The following is a 21794-nucleotide window of genomic DNA, read 5'->3' as shown; positions in this document are numbered from 1 at the left end:
AAAAAATCTAAATTTCTATCTAAACTATTCAAGAACATTTTAGTTGTTTTCAAAAGATACGTCTATAAAAACCGTTGACGTTCTGTTAAAATGTCATTATATTAAGTTAACCTTCAAAATTAACCATTACTACCTGATACTTAATGAGTTAAAACTAAAAAGCCTCAAACTTCCTGTATGATTATTTTGTAATTTGTTTTTAATTTTTACTTCTGTTATATTTATTTATGTTATGTTCATTAAAATCAAAGAAGCGATTGCCATACATTACTTACCTCTAAAGATATCTTAGCAATACATTTATTTTTACTAGACTGTATGAAAAAGACCTCTATTATTTGTTTACAATATAATCATACAGAATGTTTGAGGCCTTTTTGGCTTTACATCATTACAGTTGGGGGGTTGGAACCTTTGGTGTTACAACTGAAGAATAAATCACTAAATCACCACAATACACCAAAACACTTTTAGTTTTACACTGGATGCGCTAAATACTAACCATGTTAGCATTATCAGCAGATGATTAAAGCTAAACTAATATCTACAAATTGAGCATTTATATACCCTCGCTCAGTTGCTTCCGAGTAGGCATGGCAAAAACTAACCAAGTGAGTCAAAATCAACCGGGGGTAACAATTAATTACCGAAACTAGAGCAGTAGGAACAGAGAACTAGAAGGAATTGAGCCATTGTCTCTGTTCATACTATCTTTACATTTATTAATTTTGACGCTCTCATATGCATCTAATTGCCTGTAATTTGAGACTTTTAATTAATTTTAAATTATTAATATCTATACAATTTTCTTTATCAACAATATGTTAAGCAACGCAAGTTTTATCCGGTCTACCATATCTTATGTGAACCATATGTTTTTTAAATCTAGTTAATATTGATCTTCTAATTTGCCCAACATTTTTTTGATTACAATCTTTACATGAAATTCCATAAATACCCGACGTTTCCAGTGGAGATGTTTTATCTTTAGAATTACCTAATAATTTTTGTAATTTTTTATCAGTATTATACTCGTACGTAAATTTATAATTTACATTCTTAAAAATTGTTTTTAAACCACGGGATAAATATATCCTCTCTATCAAATGGTTTAAAAAATAGTTCGACGTACCTTTCTCCACTTGAAAAGTCGAATTTTCAGCAATCGTAAACTTATACCTAGGTTTTCTAAGTTCTTTATCAACTAATAAAGAAGAATATCCATTACACTCAGCTACATTCGTAATGTATTTTTTTTCTATTTCATATCTTTCATTGGTAAATGGAAAACTAAGTAATCTATGAACTAAGAAATTTATATTAGCCATCTTATGTTCAACACTATGATATAACTCATTAGGAATATATCTGCATGCAGTGGTATTTTTTCTATAGATATCAAATTCCAGGCTATTAGTAGTATTTCTAATAACTAATACATTTAGAAATGGTAATATATCGTTGTTCTCAATTTCATTCTTTTGTTGTTCTCTCGTTGTTCTCATACATTCAGGTAAATTTAATGGGAGGAAAACGATTATTTAATTTAGAAATAAAATTATCTATGGTGTCAGAATGTGTGTCAAAAACAGCAAAAATATCATCCACATAACTAAACCATACTCCTGGAAAATACTGAAGCTGATTTTTAGCCTCCACTTCAAACCTCATTGCCGTATCTTCTCAGGGAGACATTACACATTGCCGTATCTTCTCGTTGTTCAAAAAAGATGTTATTAAAATGAAAACAATATTGTTACATACATAGGGATGTAAGCTCAATATATTCAATCAAAGTTTTGTTGTCGAGACCATTTGCGTTCAGTAATTCCTTCAAGTAGCCCAAAATATGTAGAACTGGAACGCTTGGGAATAACGAAGATACATCAGAGGAGACCAAAATTTCACCAACATGGAATGTTATGTTTTTAATTTTGTTAATGAACTCTGTATTGTTTTTAACTGAGAAAGAGGGTTCATGATTAGGTAAATTTTCGAACTTCCTTGATAACCATTTTGCCAAATAAGTCGGAGAACCTACAGCCGGAACAATTGGGAGTATAGATATAAATGTGTGAACATATTAAATATGTAGATATACAATTTATATATACATATTTAATATATTCACATCGAAACTGAAAGGTTCTTCATTTCAAAGATGCCATCTCATACATAGTCATAAAGTGTTTCAATAAAACAATTCGTATTCAACCTACTGAAAACGACAAACTAAAGCTGTCAAATATATTCATTTTTACACTCGAATAGTTCTATATTTTCTCGCTTTCAAAAATTGAATTCGAATGGAACAAAGCGCCATAACATCGAACTGGTGCATCCGTATCGCGGATGTTCCGATTTTTTTCTCTCCTAAATCATTTCAAAATCAGCTAAATGTCGAAAGTCAAAAAATAAATTGCGATTTTTATTACTTCATTATGGTCGCAAAATAATTTCCCATTACGTATATAAATTTGGTCAGGACGATTGCTTTTTTGTTTGTTTATGGGAATCGATAAATTTTTGCGGTGCTAACGTGGACCGCGTACAAGGTGATTTAGTAGTGCGACGAGCAAAAGAGCAATGTTTTTGTGGAAATGTATAGGTCATATCAAATAAACTTTTAGCCACGTAGTTAAACTTGACTGGCACAGCGTTGCCCACTTTTACATATTTTCTTTCAATCAAAATATTTTAGGACAAAAAATAAATTAATTGTAAAAATATAAACAGTTATTATTTACATCAACAAAATTCACCTTCTTAACAGCCCTTAAGGGACACATCAAGAGTAATTACTACCACCTTCCCGTTCAAAATATTCTAATGTTGCGATGCGTTTTTTATGGCCATTAAGCTATCTTGTACTACACTTCGCACTAAAAGAGGTTCTAAAAAGAACAAGTTTCGACTGCAAGGTTTGCTAATGAACATTTTTAAAAGATAAACACTTTGTGTATAGACAACAGATATTGGTGATTTGGTTAAAATACAATCGAGTAAATACCGTAAGTTTTAATTGGAAAAACTAACCCAACCCTAAGTGTAGGGTTCGGAAGTAGTTAATTATGACGTAATTTACCTGGAATTACATTTAGTTTTTCTTGAAAAACCATATCTTTTCCCGTTCATTAACTACATAAAAACTACTGTAAAAAAACTTAATACATAAAAAAAATAATACATAAAGAAAAGAATATAATGGATATACACAGTATATTAAAGTTATTGTAAAATATAGGAATATTTTAATATAATCAAAGTACAAATGGTAAGTAGTTAATATAGTAATAAATAATATCTTACAATTTTAAGCATCTAGTCGGTATCTTTACCAAGACTTGGTGGAAAGTATTTTTCAACTTGATTTATAATAATGGTCATGAGCTAATAATTTTCTTCTGTATGAGGGGTATAATTAAATTGATGTCAATGGTATATTTAAAGCCATATTTTTTTGTGTTTCGTAAAGCGTCAACTTTTGATAAGCTCTAACCTGCCTTAAACCTTTTATATTATTTGAAAGTTACATAAACTATTGTACACTCCATCCACGTTCTTTTGAACAAATTGAAATACGTTAACAAAATTGCCAACAAGACTTATTACCTAGATATGTTAAATTAACTAATTTTAATTTACAATAATATATAATGGCAAATTCACACAAGTTTTGTGAATATGTCTAGAGACATGCAATCTTACTACAAGATTGTATTTTTGATTTAAATTTAAATTTTAAACTCACAAAGCTCATTATGAAAATAATATCGATCTTATTTTAAAAGTTTCTTATTAAAAATACTCTAATAAATAATAAATAAATTTTTAATACATAAATAAATTTTCAATACATAAAGCGGATTTTTCATTCAAAAATATTTTTCCGATAGTCTTCGATATATCTTAGCTAGCCGAATTAGAGAAAATAAGTGTTTTATGCGTTGGCCGCAGAACGATTGGTGTCTCCACTGTACAGCACTTGAGATGTAAGGGGGAATCAAATCAGCCTTGTCACAAATTCGCCCATTAGGCTGCGTATCTTCCCAATTATTTCAGTCAACGCTATTATCTTATTCGCTATTTTATTAAAAAATAATGCATAACCAATGGTAGTCTAGCGAATTTGGTATTCTGAAGTTTCAAATTGGGCGGCAAAGAAAACCTAACCTGTCAGAACTTCCTTTTGTTAGACTGGCTTTCTTTTGTGATTAAGAAAATATGAAGAAAATAAATAAAATGTAAGGACTACGTATTTAATATTTTCTTGTATAAAACCAGCAAATCGTTAAACCAACTAAGCCATTTTCAGCCTTCTTTCTGTTAGAATCCTTATTAAGTTTATCGATATTATTAGTCATATTTATAGCGTCGTAATAATTTTTGCTCTGAAGAATTTTATGAACTCTAAATTATGTGACCTGAAAAGAGTCTCAGAGATAAAATATAGTTTTATTGCGTAGTAAAGCTCGAGATCTTTTCGCATATTTACTTGCAGGCTGTTTTGTCATTTTCTCTAAATCAACGAGACACCAGTATGAAACAATGAGGAATTAATACTAATATAATAATCATATTATACAGGGTTAGTTTTCTACGGTGTTCTCTATGGGTATCTCAGAAACTACTGTTTATTTTAATTTAAAAGGTTTGAAATTAGAAAAAAAATGTGTTCGGAAGTATAAGAAGAAAATATGTTCAAAGAGCTATAAATAAGATTGAATGAAAAATAAATTTGTGCATTAGGGAATGTGGTAACTCCTTCGAACATGTAGAGCATTAGAAACTGATTGTAATAATTGATTTATTAATATGATTACTAGGATTAATATTATGCATATTATTAGATTAGAGTAGACATTGAGATTTCAAATTTACAATAAGAAGAGTTAAAAAGAATATCTTTAAATTGCTGACCTGGACATTATTTATTTGAATCTTTCAAATGACTCGATTTTTCTTATTCAATGTTAATTAGCGCTTATCAGTATTGTTCCGATGAATATAATCATACTAAATAATTTAAAAAAAAAAAACAGAGTGGGACTTGAAATTATTTTAAATAATAATTAAATAGTTTTGTTATTGTTAAGGTACCAAAAACAAAAAAAGTATCATATCATTGTACTCAGGAGACCGAGTTCTTTCAAAACTTGGAATAAAATGCACGTCCGTATTTAAGAAAATAAAGTTGGTCTCTGTATCTCACAAATTATCAGCTATTTTGAAAATCTAAAAATACTATCAGATTACACTAATAAAATGGCTGTGCAATTAGTTTTTTGATTTTCTAAAAAGTAACGACAGGAAAAAATAAAATTTTACAAAAAAATCCGTTTTTTCCAAAAAAAACTCAGCAATCCTTGTAATTTTTAAAAAAATGTTGATGGCATCTTGGTGAACATCCAAAGGAGCAACTTTGCCCCAATTTAACCATTTTCGTATCTGTTACGGTTTCCGAGATACCAATGCTCGTACTTCAAATTTGTAGCACCCTGTATACACGCTATATACCTTTGTGAAATCAAATAAATAAGGAAAGAATAGCACAGAATATTACAACATAAAAATAAGTTATATGCTTTAGTTAACACTAGTGAAATAATGAGAAAACATTTACTTTACCTTTAATAACATTTCTTGTCACAATAATCAAAATTTACAAACCAAAGTAACATCAACATGTCTCGAACGGTCGTCTAAAAGCTATTACCTAACACCTATCATCTCCGTTCGCTGTCTGATTTCCCTCTCTATAGTTTGCAAATAATATTTTAAAAATCGATAATTTTATTTATGTATACAGAGTGTCTTAAAACTGATGGTACTGAATTAAAAGAAATATGTTTATTTTTAAATAGGCGCGTCATCTTAATATTAAATCTTAATTAAATCACTATATAAAGAAACTAAGTTTATTTTTACATTTTTATACCTTTACGGATAAATTAATGGAAAATATATCTACAAACATACAGAATACAGAAACATATGTCATTGTATTAAAACATTATTGGTTTTCATGTACAGAATCCTTTATTATATGAGGATATTAATTACATTGCATTATTAACACTAATTAAACAAATATGTTTTAATTAATTATAGCAAAAATAAGTTTAACGTAAAACGCAACTATTCATGCTTTTAAAATTATTTTTGGAATCGCTTTGATATCCATGCATTGCGGTTTAACCAGCGAATAAAATATATTATTATATTTGTGACAATAAAATTAGTTTCATTCTATATAGAAACAAAACAATATAATTAAAATATTAACGCTATAAATTTAGATAGGTATTGAGGTGAAACGCATATTAACATGCAAAAATAATATTAATTTTATTTACTTATATACAGGGTGATCCAAACTGTATTCCGGAAACTTCGGCAGCATATTCTGAAGATAAAAGAATGTAAAAAAGTTCGTATAAATGTATGTCCTAAAATGCTTAGTTTCGGAGATGCAGGGTGTAGAAGTTTCATTTTTATTTCGATTTTTTTCCAAATAATTTCTGAATTAACATCAATATTTGGATGAAAATTGATTTTGATGTCCATATGAGGCCTATTTGTTTTGAAGAGTAATAACTTTTCGTTCGTACCTGTATAAAACTACTGAGTGAAAAAAATATACATTTCCGTGACTTTTTACGTAAAAAATGTTTCTTAGTAAACATCGCTACGAGCAACGATATTTAGAATGGAAATAGTCAATACATGTCATAACAAAAAATACACGTTGAGTAGATTAGTTATTTGTCTGAAATAATAAATTTGGAAAATTTTTATTTTTTTAAATTAATCATAAATTTTTCTGCGAAAAAATGATGATAAAACAGTGTCTGTTGAACTTTTGGCAGAAAAACATTTCAAATTTATGATTTCAGTCTAATAACTATTTAGTCAACATGTTTAATTTACGTCGATGATGACAGGTATTGATAATTTCGATTCCTAATATCTCGAGAACCATTACTACTAGCGTTTTTTAAAAAGATTCCTTTTTACGTAAAAAACGTCGTAAATGCATATTTTTTTTACTCTGTAGTTTTATACAAGTACGAACGAAAAGATATTACTCTTCAAACCAGTTAAAAATATGTAGGTGGCGCCCTCTACAAGTAGGAGTCATATTGACATCAATCATCAATTTCTCATGTCAAAAAACTCCCAGATACCAATATTTATCCAAATATTGACGCTACTTCAGAAATTATTTGGAAAAAATCGAAATAAAAATGAAACTTCAACCTAAGATTTTTAGGACATACATTTATACAAGCTTTTTTACTTATTTTTATCTGCAGAATATGCTGCCGAAGTTTCTGGAATACAGTTCGGACCACCCTGTATATGATTATACAGGATGAGTTTCCTACGATGTTCTCTACGGGTGTCTCGGAAACTACTGAAGATAGAGAGTGGGTTAAATGGGGAAAGAATTGCAGTTTTGTGGGGTCATAAATATGCGCCTTTCAGATTTTTGGAAAAGTTCATGGCTTATTACTACATATTTCGAAAAAAACAAATTTTGGCTATTTTAAAAATTGTGCCTAATTCCATTATAATCTATTTTAGACAAAAAGTTTTCAGAAAAAAGTTGTAGATAGTCACATTCCTAATGAGTTTGTGTTCTCCATTTTTTTTCTAAAGCCTGTAATTTTTGTATGTAACCATAGTTGGCCATGACTTCATAAAAAGCGCCATTTTTTAAGCTTTTCAGCGATAGCTCTAATAGGTATGTTTTTTTCAAAAAATTACTGCGTTATAGCCAATTTTATATCTTTCTTGACTAATTTCACTTAGTTAGCCATGGAATAAGTTCAGTTGTCGTTGCTCTCAGAAATATGAAACTGTGACATCCTCCATCCAAGAAACTCAGCAATCCTTGAAATTTCTGAAACTTTTTTCATAACATGTTGGCAAACATCCCAAGGCGCAACTTTGCCCCAATTTAACCATCTTCGTATCTATTACGGTTTCCGAGATACCAATGCTCGTACCTCGAATTTGTAGCACCCTGTATGTATTTAGTGGAATCGATTTTTGCTGTGAATAATTTCAGTTTAAAAGTAATCTAAATACAATCATTTACTGTCCATTCAGTGTGATAATAAGTAGGTACCTTGTTTAGTGGACTAACATCATTTTTTAACCGTGACGGGGAGGGGGGGATATCTTAGCAATGTAAAGATATTGGCACCGAACCTTTAACTTCAGCTTCGAGACTCGGGACCTAACCTAGCCTTCGAGACCTAACCTAACCTAACTAATCAAAACCTCTTCAGTTTTGAATGTAATATATATGACATGTTTTGAATGTATTGAACTACAAACCTTTGTATGAGGACAATATTTATATTATTATTTCTCTTTTATTAAAGTTCAGAACAGCATAGTCGGATTCTTTGGAATAGTGATCAAGGTTTTACTCTTACTTGTGAATTCCAAGCAGAGTACGGCACTCCTTTCATTCCATGTAATAAAATAAGTAGGGCTATTTACAAATTTAGCGTTTGATTTTCATTACCTATTCTCCTCAAATTACCCTAATATTGTTTCTGTCGAGCGCATCCGAGGTAAGTCACAATAAAAAAAATATTTTTAACACAACGTAGGGTCCTTTATTTCATTTAAATTATTTGTTATAGGGTTGCCTAAAATATATTACCTCATCAACTATGTTGAACGACCCTATCTTGTTTTACTACATTATTGATCACACATAGTTTTTTAATAAAAAGTTTTTTCAACTTATCTATTTTTAATAGTTGTTGACTGGATATTTATACGAATAGGCAAAATAAATGTATTATTTGATAGAATCTATGTGCAACGCGAAAAATATCGTTGGACAAAACAACAATTCAACCTACGCTGAGTATATTAGTCAAATTTAGAGTTTTATACCGGCATATTTTTATGCCAGAGCGAGAGAAAATGTAGAAAAGCGGGAATTTTTTGCTGAGCTTGTTAAAAAGTTTTTACGCCCCACACGCTCGCTGTTTACGGCAAACTCGTACGCCACAGAGTAGCTATATTGGCCGAGCTTTGTTGTTTATATTTAGGCCTTTTGTTTGATATCTGAATATAGCTTAAATTGGCCAGTAGTACGCGCGGCTAAACCGAACGTGAGAATAGGTTATTTTACTAACAAATCCTTGTCCTGGATCACAAGTGAAATGTTTAGTTTGAATTCTGAAAGTGGATTGTTCATAGAAACACTAGCTTTAGAGGAGTTATTCCTTAATAATATTTTTCCATAAGTAGTGTATAATATGTTACCGGCATGTATACCGTGTGCGCCTGAAAAGTGGTTCACCCCTGTAACTTTTTTTATTTTTTCAGATAAAAAAACGAGATTTCGTATGTTAGTATATGACATAAATTGGTATTGATTGACGCATTAAATTGTTTTTGGTCACTTCCTGTTTCACCGGCAATGACTACAACTTTTGATTTATAAATGGCACCCCCGGTATATTTTTACTTTATTCGATAGAAAATGATATTCTGAATAGAATGAAGTATCATATTACAACTTTTGACATTCCCGCTTAATAAAAAATTGTATTTAAATTTCAATCTAGAGTGCCATGGCTATGTTAAAAACACTCATTCTTAATCAAGGAGCTTTGAAAAAATAGATTTGATCGTCTAATGTTTTCAGTGTCTTGTCCTGGTCGGTTAAAAAATGCCCAAATCGTATTTTTAATCATATCTCAATTTTTTCAAATGGAACGAGGATGGCTCATGAGCATATTTGGAAAAGGCATTTTTTTACGAATAATTTGATACCACACCTCGTACCACACACTTAGTATTTGGAGTCAAATTTTTGTTACGAACCGCAAGTTATAATTTCAAATAAACCAAATGCGAAAACGCGAAAAGTTGACATATGACATGTCATTCTCTTATTTTCTATCGAATACTGAGGGTGTAATTTAAAAATCAAAATTTGTAGTCATTTCCGGTGAAACAGAAAGTGACCGCAAACAATTATTGAATACGTCAATTAATCCTTTATATGGGTGAGCCACTTTTGAGATGCACCCGGTATATTATATGTACTATCAATAAAAATTAAGAAGTAGTGCATTTATTTTACGATGACTTGTAGATATCTGGATTTTCTATAAAAGAACCAATTAAGGCAAATTCATTTTTTGCACTTCCAATACAGGTTTCTGCCTAATATGTTTTTTATGAGCTACACTAAGGAAGATTCCTATTTGGAATATCTTTAAGCATAAGCCCTTGAGGTCGAGGAGCAATTTTTCTCACAAAATAAAATCACTAGTAACATTTCTAGTTTCTAGTTCGTTCCGCCAACAGGTACTGCTTTATTATTTTTTTTTTTTATAAAATAGTGAATACTTACTTATTAAACTATTATAGGTAAATTTAAGTAAACTGTTATAAATCTAAATAATAATGTCCATAATCTAATGTCAATTTTGAAAATAGTTACTAACTGTCACTAGAAAACCAGCCTTCTTGATTGCCATTTTGTTGAAAAATGGCTTTTTATTCAAAATCTGAGCATTTGAATCTGCTTCGGTTCATTTTAAAAAAATACTGGGTGTTGTATTTGAAATAATAATATTTTTATATAAAATAAATCATTAAAATATATCAGCAATTTTTGGTACCCCCAAAGTAAAGTTTATTTCTCTATCTTTAAACTCAGCACAAGAACTAATTCTAAAAAGTAATGTACAGGGTTTTAATAATCTGTTTTATTGTAGCATGCATATTTAAATATCTTTAAATATCTCAAAAACCAAAGATTTTAAACATATTTAACTCATATAATAAAGGCCTTTTTTTGTGCCCAAGAATCCAAAAATGTAATAAAATACCGGGTGTTCCATAAGAAAAAATATAACTTTGATATGGATCTTAGTTCTGAAACAACCTATATATTTCAAAATAATTTTAAATTGTGCACATTGCCTCCCTACATATGCCCATAAAATATTTTTTTTTCTACATCTTTCCGTTATCGTATAATCAACCGAGGCGAATGAGATGTGCCACCCTGTATAGGTATTCTATGAAATTTACAGGTTTTTCGTGAAATGTCTATGTTTAGTATATAAAAACATTTAAATTTTACACATTGTCTGAAATCATTAGTTATTTTATTAAATACCTATTTATACAAGGTGAGTCTCAAGTAAGTGCAAATATTTTTAGGGCTAGTAGATAAAAGAAATATATTTTCTCTTTACCGCTTTTCAAATGATTTCAAAATAACCGAGATATTTTAATTTGAAAATTAACAAAATTACTTTTTGCTTAAATTTGGGGAACCATTGGATCCTGCTCGATTTTGCTGTATTATGAATAATATTACTTTCTAACTAAAATTTAATTTTTTTTTCCAAAAAAACCTCATAGCCATTTTTCTGGAGGTTGAAATATACTGCCCCTAAAAATAATTGCACTTATTTAAGACTTACTCTGTATATACGTAATTTTTGTTCAAGTGGAAACCTGTATGTTTCCTAGTTTTAAAATACATCTTTCAAGATGTATTTAAAATGTAACGGCTGTATCAATTATTAACGAGGTTTTATAATTTTAGAAAATGTTTCGAACCCTCTAGATTTACATATTTTCTTTCAGGTTATGCTATCCCCATTTCATACGAATCTTGACGTTTCAGAACCGTTAGCGCTATAGGCGTCCGTCGTCTGACAAGTTTTAAACGTGATTCCTATCTATCCGCTCATGCAAATATATCCCTTAGATAGACGGGTTTCAAAATTGACTTAATATCTCGTCAAATAGTCTCACCCGAAGGCGTTCATATCGATCTCTATCGAGTTTATCACAATCGTCTTATAGCTTGCCCCGTCTATTAACTTAGATAAGATGTTCCTCTGTTATTTTAAACTCTTAATATTAATCCTTAATGTTGTATTACCGAATTAATTTCATAAGTAGCGTGGAGAGGGTGCCATTTTGGTTGAAATCATATTGTATCTCTGTTATTACTGAAGATAGAAAGATGAAGGAAGTGTGCACAAACCTGTCCCATTTTTTCCTCAAACGGAAGATGATGTAAACAAAATGCTCATAGCCTTTTTCGTTTCTGAGCTACAGGGTCTTTTTGAAAATTTTGCATTTTGGCACACACCCCGTTTCTCTGTTATTCTGAAAGTTATCGTGAAGGTAAATACTGTTTCTTGTAGAACTTTTTACGTAGAATATAGTGGCGTAGTGTGTTTTCTCATGTGCTCTCAATGCTATAAAAATCTAAGAAGAACTATTTGAATATGTAGTGAAATTCAATTACCTCAGCATATTGATTTCGGAAAAGGCTAATATCGACTCTGAAATTCAGCACAGGATTAGCAGCGCCTCAATTGCATTCTGGAAGTTAAAGGGCAGGGTTTTCTACAATCATGACTTGAGCACAAAAACGAAACTTGCGTTGTACCGAGCAATAATAATCCACACCATGTTATATGGAAGCGAAACCTGGGTACCGTACAGCCGCGCCGCGCGCCGGCACATGAACGCATTAAACAAGTTGCCACAGAGACGTCTTAGGCAACTCTTAGAATCAAATTGTTCCATCATGTCTCAAACGTGATGGCTTGCTGTGAGCTTCTCAAAAATATAAAAACACTCTATTTATTTTCACTACTTTTCGCATGTCACCAATAGACACCAATTTTCATCCAAATATCGACGTTACTTCAGAAATTATTTTTTGGAAGAAATCGAAATAAAATAAAACTTCTACCGGGTGTGTCTCAAAACTGGCTCACCTCCTATAACTTTTTTATTTTTTCAGATAAAAAGCGGGAATTGGTATGTTAGTACATGACATAAATTAGGATTGATTGACATATCCAATAATTGTTTTTGGTCACTTCCTGTTTCACCGGAAATGACCACAACTTTTGATTTTTAAATGACAACCTCAATGGCATATCAAATGTCAACTTTTGACATTCTCGCTTAATAAAAAATTGTATTTTAAAATTCAATCTATAGTGCCATGGCTATGTTAAAAACGTTAATTCTTAACCAAGGAGCCTTGGAAAAATATATTTGATCGTCTAATGTTTTTAGTGTCTTCTCCTGACCAGTTGGAAAATGCTCAAATCGTATTTTCAATCATATCTCAATTTTTTCGTATGGAACGAGGGTGGTTCATTAGCATATTTGGAAAAAGCATTTTTTTACGAATAATTTGATACCATACACTTGGTATTTCGAGTCAAATTTTCGTTACGAACCGCAAGTTATAATTTCAAATAAACCATATGCGAAAATGTTACAAATAATTATTAATTAATAATTCAGAGTGTTATTTTCTAGCGAATAAAGTAAAAAAATACCAAGGGTACCATTTAAAAATCAAAAGTTGTAGTCATTTCCGGTGAAACAGGAAGTAGCCGAAAACAATTGAATAGGTCAATCAATCCTAATTTATGTGATATACTAACATAACAAATTTCGTTTTTTAATTAAAAAAATAAAAAAGTTATAGGGGTGAGCCACTTTTGAGACGCACCCGGTATACCCTGTATCTACGAAACGAAGCATTTTAGGACATAAATTTATACGATGCTTTTTACTTATTTTTATCTGAAGAATACACTTCGGACCACCCTCTATATTAACTGCAAAATTTAATATTTTGAATGTGTTAATTTTACTAGCTAATAAATATCCTAATTAAATGTTTTAGGATGATCAAAGTGTAACAATATATAAATTAAATAATTTAATGCTGTATTTAATAAAGCTCGGAACATTACCACACGAGCTTTTAATTGAAAACTGCTAAACCAGGAGAATTAATAAATAATGAATTAATACGCGCCTGGAAATAATTAGCAATTACATTATAAAATATTGGCCTATAATTAAATATTTTATTGATTACTAATTTTCTAATATCTCATGGAAAAATGTACATAGACAAATTGAAAACTTTAATTTCCACCAACTGCAATGAATTATTAAATTTAAAAACTACTTAAACATTATATTAAAATTTATCAATTATAATGAGTATTTAGATAGTTTAGTTTCCATAAACATTAAAATAAACTGTAGGCGAATAAATAAACAAAAACATTGCACAGTGTCGTGATAACTAATTCTTCTGACAGGAAGCTTTAGGAACTACCATCAAGGGCAAGCAGCAAGTGACGTGGCAACACCGTGAGGACTACGCTACAGCTCCACGACTATGGCCAGTGGTAGATAGTTAAAAGACCAAAAAGCTACTAGAGTATAAAAATAACCTAGTACGCATAATTGTAGATGTCACTGTTAACTTCCCCACGGGGCTAAACCTTGTTGGAATATTTCCAACGGCGACTACTGCAGAGAATGCGGAGAGGAAGAAGTAACCATAGAGCACCTGCTGTGCCACTGTCCGGTACTGGACTACTGACACCGACGCTTTAAAACTTTAGGGCAAGGTTTTTTGGAGGGACTAGAGGAAGCAGCAGAAGCCAACGTCAGCGACATCGGGAACTTTGCAAAGAGCCGGAAGGACGGACAATGTCCACTGGAGAAACAGACAGGGGCACAGGTACAGCAAGGCTTTTTTCCAAGGACCTAGCTCTAAAACCGCAAAAGAACTGCTAATGCTAAGCAGGAATAAAGTGCGGATTACAACAGGCCTCTTGACAGAACACATGGCTGTCAAGTGTTATCTGAACAAGCTCAACCTGTATCAAGGAAGCCTTTGCTGCAGACTCTGCGATAAAGATCCTGAAACAGTGGAGCACATAATATGTCATTGCGATGGATCGCAAGCGACACTCTTTATTTGGGAAAGCTAGGCTAGAACCGAAGGAACATGCTCCCATCCTATCAAGGACCTGCATAAGCTAGTGCAGGGCACAGGGATATGAGAATGGGTGCAGATATAGAAGGGGGACAAACACAATAGGCCTCACAGGTCGCAGTGTTTCCGGCAGAGGACGGCCCCTTGTTATGGAAAAAAAAGAGCTGGAAGTGCTTTAACGCAAAGAAAGAATGAGAGGAAGATTTGGTACAACAATATAGGGGTACCGCAATGGGCCCAAGGCCTCCGAGTGACGGATCAAACATGATCCCAAACCCCAGCAACCTAAATAACCTAATAATAATTTCTAATTCTTCTGACACTTCAAGAATTACTATTTTAATATGTTAGTTTAGAACGTGTCTCAACTTCTGTACAGTCACGTGTTCTCGAATATTTCGGTCACGTTATGAGGAGGGATACTGGCTGTATGGAAAAACTCATTATACAGGGCAAGGTTCCAGGAAAAAGACCACGAGGCCGCTCGCCCTCCCGATGGATAGACCAGCTATCAAAGATCACCCACAAGCCACTGCACACGCTTGTACACGAAGCACAAGACAGGGAATTATGGAGACAAACCTCACACATCACCTGACCACTACTTTCCTCTTGTAGGAATAAAGATAGAGAGAGAAAGAGAGAGAGAGATTTTAATATGACGTTTTATTAGGGTTGTTAATTAGGGCGCCTTACCCATACTGTCCGTGCCATCCTCTTTTCTCTCGTGTATGGAAAAGTCCTCTTTTTTACACTCCAAACTCAAAATCTAAAAAATAGTCGTGCATCGCCAAAATACTTAATAAAATTTCAATTTGGCAATAATGTGTCTTTCCCGACTCACACTCGTATACACAGAAGGAAATATTTATATCCAAGAAATATATGTGGAAGCAATGTCTGGCTGCCGGTAAACGTTGCGTTCTCTACTACGCATTGAAAAAAGATCCTATATTTTTATTAGTACTTTAAATTCTAGTATTGAATATTAATTGAACATGTCTCCATAGCGCAGTGTGTAGAGTTTCCGACCACGAACCGATGATTGAGTTCGAATCCGGGTCAGGGCAAAGACTTTTTTTATTTTATTTTCGTTTATATTCTGATAGTAAAGTATTAAATATTTGTTTTTGAATCACCATAATTATTTTTTAATACTTTACTATCAGATTATAAACGAAAATAAAATAAAAAAGTCTTTGACCTGACCCGGATTCGAACTCTCAATCTTCGGTTCGTGGTCGGAAACTCTACGCACTGCGCTATGGAAACATGTTCGATTTATATTCAATACTAGAATTTATAGGACTAAATTAATAAACAATATAGGATCTTCTTTCGATGCGCAGTAGTGAACTCGGTATCGGCAGCCAGACGGGCCAGACGGGTATCGGCAGCCAGACGGGCTAGACGGGTATAAGTATGCTGTTCCAGAGAGCATAGTAAAATATATATCAAAGAGCCAGACGTCTTAAAATACTTTCTCGAAAACGTTGCTAGCTCTTAGACTATTATGTTTTGAATTAAAATGTTTGGTAGAAAATCGTTTGTTTTATTTTAACAAGTTTTGAGTATAAATATTTTTTAAGAAAGTAAGAAAGACCAACGTTTACATAATTTTCGGGTAAATTTTTGACAACATTTGGGGGAGAGTTCAAAAAATGTTTCGCGTCAAGTGCTCTTTTATCCTCTCCTCCTCTATTTTTAATTTTAAAAGATGGCAACACTTCATTATGGAAAATAGTCGACATTTTGCCATAATTCACCTAATATCATCGTCAAATCGACAGTGGTTCGTTGGGGATGATCACGCAATTTTTATTTCATTTTATGTCACAATGTGGGTTCCAATTGTCCCAAATCGGGATCCCGGTCTATATGTAACCCCGAAATCCCGATATTAAATCCCGGGCTCCCTAAAATCTCAAAAAATTTAAATGCTCAATCTAAAATGATTCGACTTTATACACTTTAGTCTTTTAAAGATCATATTTTACTTATACTAAGCAGAACGTCATTATCTAAAAGTTATATTTCCGTGTTTGCTATATTTTATTTTTTCTTGCATTAAGAATTTTACTTTTTTACTTAGTAAATATGAATGTTACTTTGTTTTTTCTATTTTAATAAACCTTTTTTCTTACTTTCTTTTTTATATACTTAGCTGCATTTTTATTAAGTATATCGTCAATCCTGGGATCCCGGAATTATAGGTTCTGGTAACAGTAGCCAGAATATTTCTATAATATTAAGGTCCGGACTGATGGAAGAATATAAGAGGACATTATTGTTATTATCCCCAAACCATTTTTTAGTTGTTTTAACCGAATGTTCTAAACGTCGACTAATTTAATAGGTCGATTTGTTAAGCAATGATTTAATCAGAAAGTAAAGCACTGGTCCTAAGATCCTAAAATCATATTCTGATATTTATATTATTTATTTAACATTTATATTATTTATTTAAAAATAAGAATAGTAGAGTGGATACGACAAAAGATCCAAGTAATAGATGTCATACACAAAGTGACTCAAATGGCAATGGGCAGGACAGCAGGCAGGAAGAACGGACAGTAGATGGACCACAAGAATTACAGCATGGTACCACAAGGAATTACAGTATGGTACCACAAGGAGACCTAGGGAAAGACCAAACCTGAGATGAGACCATATTACGAAATTAGCAAGGGTAACTTGAGCCCTCATAGCAAACAATAAACAACAATGCTACACCTTAATTAGAAATGGTTGAATAAGCTGAAAATGATGATGATTTAACAAATTCCGATTTTAATTACTATAGTAATAATTTTAATGCTGGCATAAACTTTTTAATGTTCTTTAATAAAGGGATATAAAATTTCAATGAAAAATTTTACTAGTCCTAATTTACGAGATAAGTATTAAACATTTTTATTGAACTTTCACTAATTGATTGTCGCATTATAAAAGCGATAAAAATAAATCGTGCCATTTTACTCGAAGGTAATAAAAACATTTTAGTGCTACGAAGACGTTTTTTTTACTTCTATGGATATTGCTAATTTGGTCAAATAACCATTACTGTGTTTTATAGCGTAAGAGAAATTATGTCAGCTGATAATGCAGCAATTACGCAGAGGTGAAATAATACCTGTCACATTAAACATTTAATCCGTTACAGATATTACATTAAAGCATATGATATTTTTCTAAAGTAAAAAGTACGGAAATTCGATATAAAGGTTTCATTATACAGGGTTGTTTACCACACGGAATCTTGTAGCTAAACGATCAAATTTTTACAAATTATAAGTTTTCGGTTCGTTGGACGACTATTAGAGCTACAATTTAAAAATATTTTTACAAGATACAGAGTGTTCCAAATAAATTAAAAATATCAAAGTTGTATTTTTTATTAAATTAAATAATAAAAACACTTTGTATATTATTACACTTTTAGTTTCTACGATTAAAGTAAAGGTAAATTTGATTAAGGTTTGTTACACTTAAACCTTACCGTTTTTGAAATATTTTCAATTTTGTGAAATTCCAAATTTTTAAGGCTTCATTTCTATTAAATATTTACCGAAGTGTATTTATTGATCAGTTATTGTGTTGCAATAATAAAAATAATACTACTTCATACAGAGTGTCTAAAAATTTATTTTAAATAATTTCTAGCTTTAAACAGCAATAACTTGTTTAATTTAAATGGAACATCCTGTATATTTTAGGACAATCAGATGCACAATTTAATTGTCTATCAAAATGTGTTATACAATTTTTTAACATCTTCAAGTTTTCGTACAAAATGCATTTTCTTATAATTTAGACCTCATTTATCAATATACCCATGGAATATTGACATTTTAGATTGTTTTTAGAACAACAAATGTACAAAATGTACAGGTGCTAATAACGATAAGATTACTAGCCCATTTATATACAAAAAGAAAACTACAACAGCAAAGTAAAACACTTAATTTCCGCAATACAACAAAACACTTTTACTTTTGCACTGGACGCGTGTTTTAGTCAGCAGATGATGGAAATTATTTGAGACTTAATTTTAATATTAGAATTGTCGTGATTTATAGAACAGGATCCGGCTGCAGGATTATTACGCTCATCATATTTTCAATCAACTGTTCACTCGTACTATACGTACTATTTACTAGTACTATACGTATATTTATTATTTATGAATAGGGGAATACACTTTTAACAGGGTGCTAATCAAAAAGTTGCCCCAAATATGTTTACTTAATAATAATGATAATAATTGATTTTGTTGGTGACATTACGTTAATTTATCATTTATATAAGTATCAAATTAAAGCTATTTTTATTCTGTGAATGATGATATAAGGTTGCCTATGAAAAAGTTACCGCAAATAGAGGTTGCCACTGTTCAAACAGTAGTAAGATCGCCTATACTATACGTGTTTTTTAGAATACTCCGTGTATCAGAGACAAGATAATTATGGTAAATTATGCATTTAATATACAGGGTCCGGCAAAAGTGCGTCGGGCATCTGTGGCTCCTACAAGAAAGAACTTTTTTTAAAAATCAGATCTAAAGATGGTATTAGGATGTATTTCAGGAAAACATTTAATCTTCTACAGGGTGGCTCAAAGATGTGTGAGTGGATCGGGATGATTTTTTTCTAAATAGAGCCCCCTCTGTATTATTGCATTTTTGGCTTCCTTTCTGATTACCTTATATATAATCCTAAGATATTATTAAATATGTTTTGGTAGTTTCAAAAATATTATTAAATAAAAAAAATGTTTTCAGCCTTTTTTAAAAAACAATATGATAAATTGATATGAAAAACAATGAAATTATAACTACACTAAATATATACTATAGTTGGTCTGTACTTACTTTGGTATAAATAGGTATCGCAATCCCAAACCATACATGGTGTTCAATATTCTAGGCAAAACTTTCTAAAATATAAAATTATTTTTCTTCGTTGTTTTTTAATGGAACATCTTGTATATTATTCCGTTGTTAAATAGAGAATTAAAAAATTAATATTTTTTTTATTTAAAGTATATCAAAATGTTTAACGCTTTCGCAAATATTGGCGGTTTTTATTACATATATCAACCATAAAAAATTACCAGAATATAGATGCCAGAGACAACTTATGCAAACTATATGCAACAAATCTGTCGGAGCAATAATTTCTTTACAGTTTATAACATAATGTTTTAATGTTGAATATGTTATTGTATTTCTTGGTGTTTAATACAGAATTATTATTTTTTTTTATTTCAATATTTGTTTTACTAACAATATTTTCTTTTTTTAGGTACGAATATGAGCAGTACTAAAGAACTGTTTACCTATAGCCTTACACTAGAACAGGAATTTTGGTAAAGTATAACATCAAACTATTCAATATTAGAAGTAATTGATTTTACTACGTAGGAACAGTATTGTAACATTTTTCCTTCATTCCCTGGGGATAATTTTCTCATCTAAAGCCTGATTTTCATGCATCCGTTATCCGACGATACGATGATACGATATTAATTTTATTGGTTGAATTTAAAGACATCGATTGCTTTAGTAGAAAATTACGGTTTTCAAATTTATTGCATTTTCATGCATCCGTTTGTCGGATATACGGATTGCTTGTGATGGGTGTCTCTTTATATTTCCATTTCTATAACGATTTCGCTGTTATACTTACATTTTTATTAAGGTTAGATTAAATTTGTCAAAAAATGTCAAAACGTCCGTTATCGTACGAAAAGTTCAATTTATTTTAACTTTCTCCGTTGACGGGCTGGAGTAAAAAATGTACGGATGAAAAGTGGCGCGGAAACGCTATGTCCAATCAAAGCGCCGTCAGACCATCGTATCAACGGATAAAGGATGCATGAAAATCAAGCTTAACTCTGGACTGGATTTTCACGAAATTTGTTTACAAAAGAACATTTTAACACAAACTCTAATATAATATACAGACCGGACCACCGTAGTAGTAACATAGGCATAACCGGACGAATTAGCGTATGCCCGTCCGCCGGATAATAAGCAGGCGAAAAAATGCGATAAAATAAAAATAGGTAGATATGTGATAAGAATGTTAACAGAATTTGTATTTCGTGTTTTAATAGCCAAAACGAATACATAGATTCTCGCTACAGCTCTCATGTAAAATTTATTTTTTAAGTAAAATAATGGATGTTTACGAAGTTCGTGAGAAAATTCAAATTGTAAATTGTAAAATGGTATTTCCAAAATAGGTCTTATCGGGATATACAAACAATTTTTCCACAAACTTTTGTAAACAGGCCAATTCCATCTTTACCTTAGTAGGTAAAGATGGAATTGGAATCTTGTGATCTAGCGGGCCACAAAATAGTTCCATATCCACTAATTAAACGGTTGGGAAAAGTATTGTTCAAATATTCTTGAACATTACGGACATTGTGGACAAGGCAACCATCTTGTTGAAACCAGATATTGTGAAATCTTTCTCCCAATACCAAACCAAACCAATAACTCACGAATCCTAGGGACAATCTGCTGCTGTAACAAGTCCAAATATTTTGCAATAGTTAAATTACCCTCTATAAAAAATGGACCAATCATATGCTCCCCTACAAAACCACCCCAAACACTTGCTTTAACTCCTGTTCTTCATTAATCAACACATCAGGCTTTTTGTGTTTGGTGGGGACACGCACCCATGTGTTTCAAAATTATTAATAACTCTTGATATAGTTATCAAGATAGTTATCAAGAGTTATTAATAATTTTGAAACACATGTGTGCGTGTCCCACAAAACACAAAAAGCCTGATGTGTTGATTAATGAAGAACAGGAGTTAAAGCAAGTGTTTGGGGTGGTTTTGTAGGGGAGCATATGATGGTTTAGAGAATTTATTTATTTTTAATTTTGGCTTGTAAACACACTCGAATAATAAATATTTAAGTATTTTTATTTTAAATGTTA

At 31.3% G+C, this 21794-nt stretch overlaps 1 protein-coding gene across 5 annotated transcripts in view; it reads left to right on the top strand.

Moving 5' to 3' along the window:
* The window catches only part of LOC115875984 (fasciclin-3), a 473190-nt gene that overhangs the window by 373328 nt on the left and 78068 nt on the right, over positions 1–21794 (top strand). Inside the window, exon 1 of one of the 5 annotated variants that reach the window (XM_030891628.1) lies at positions 20185–20203. The exons of the other annotated variants lie outside the window; for them this stretch is intronic. The gene's annotated coding sequence lies outside the window, so the exon portion shown is untranslated. Of the gene's footprint in view, positions 1–20184; positions 20204–21794 lie in introns of those variants that run through there. 5 annotated transcript variants of the gene reach the window in all.

Source organism: Sitophilus oryzae, unplaced genomic scaffold, assembly GCF_002938485.1.
Source record: "Sitophilus oryzae breed Bouriz unplaced genomic scaffold, Soryzae_2.0 scaffold_1396_pilon_pilon, whole genome shotgun sequence".
Lineage (NCBI taxonomy): Eukaryota > Metazoa > Arthropoda > Insecta > Coleoptera > Curculionidae > Sitophilus > Sitophilus oryzae.
This window is presented reverse-complemented; position numbering and strand designations above follow the sequence as displayed.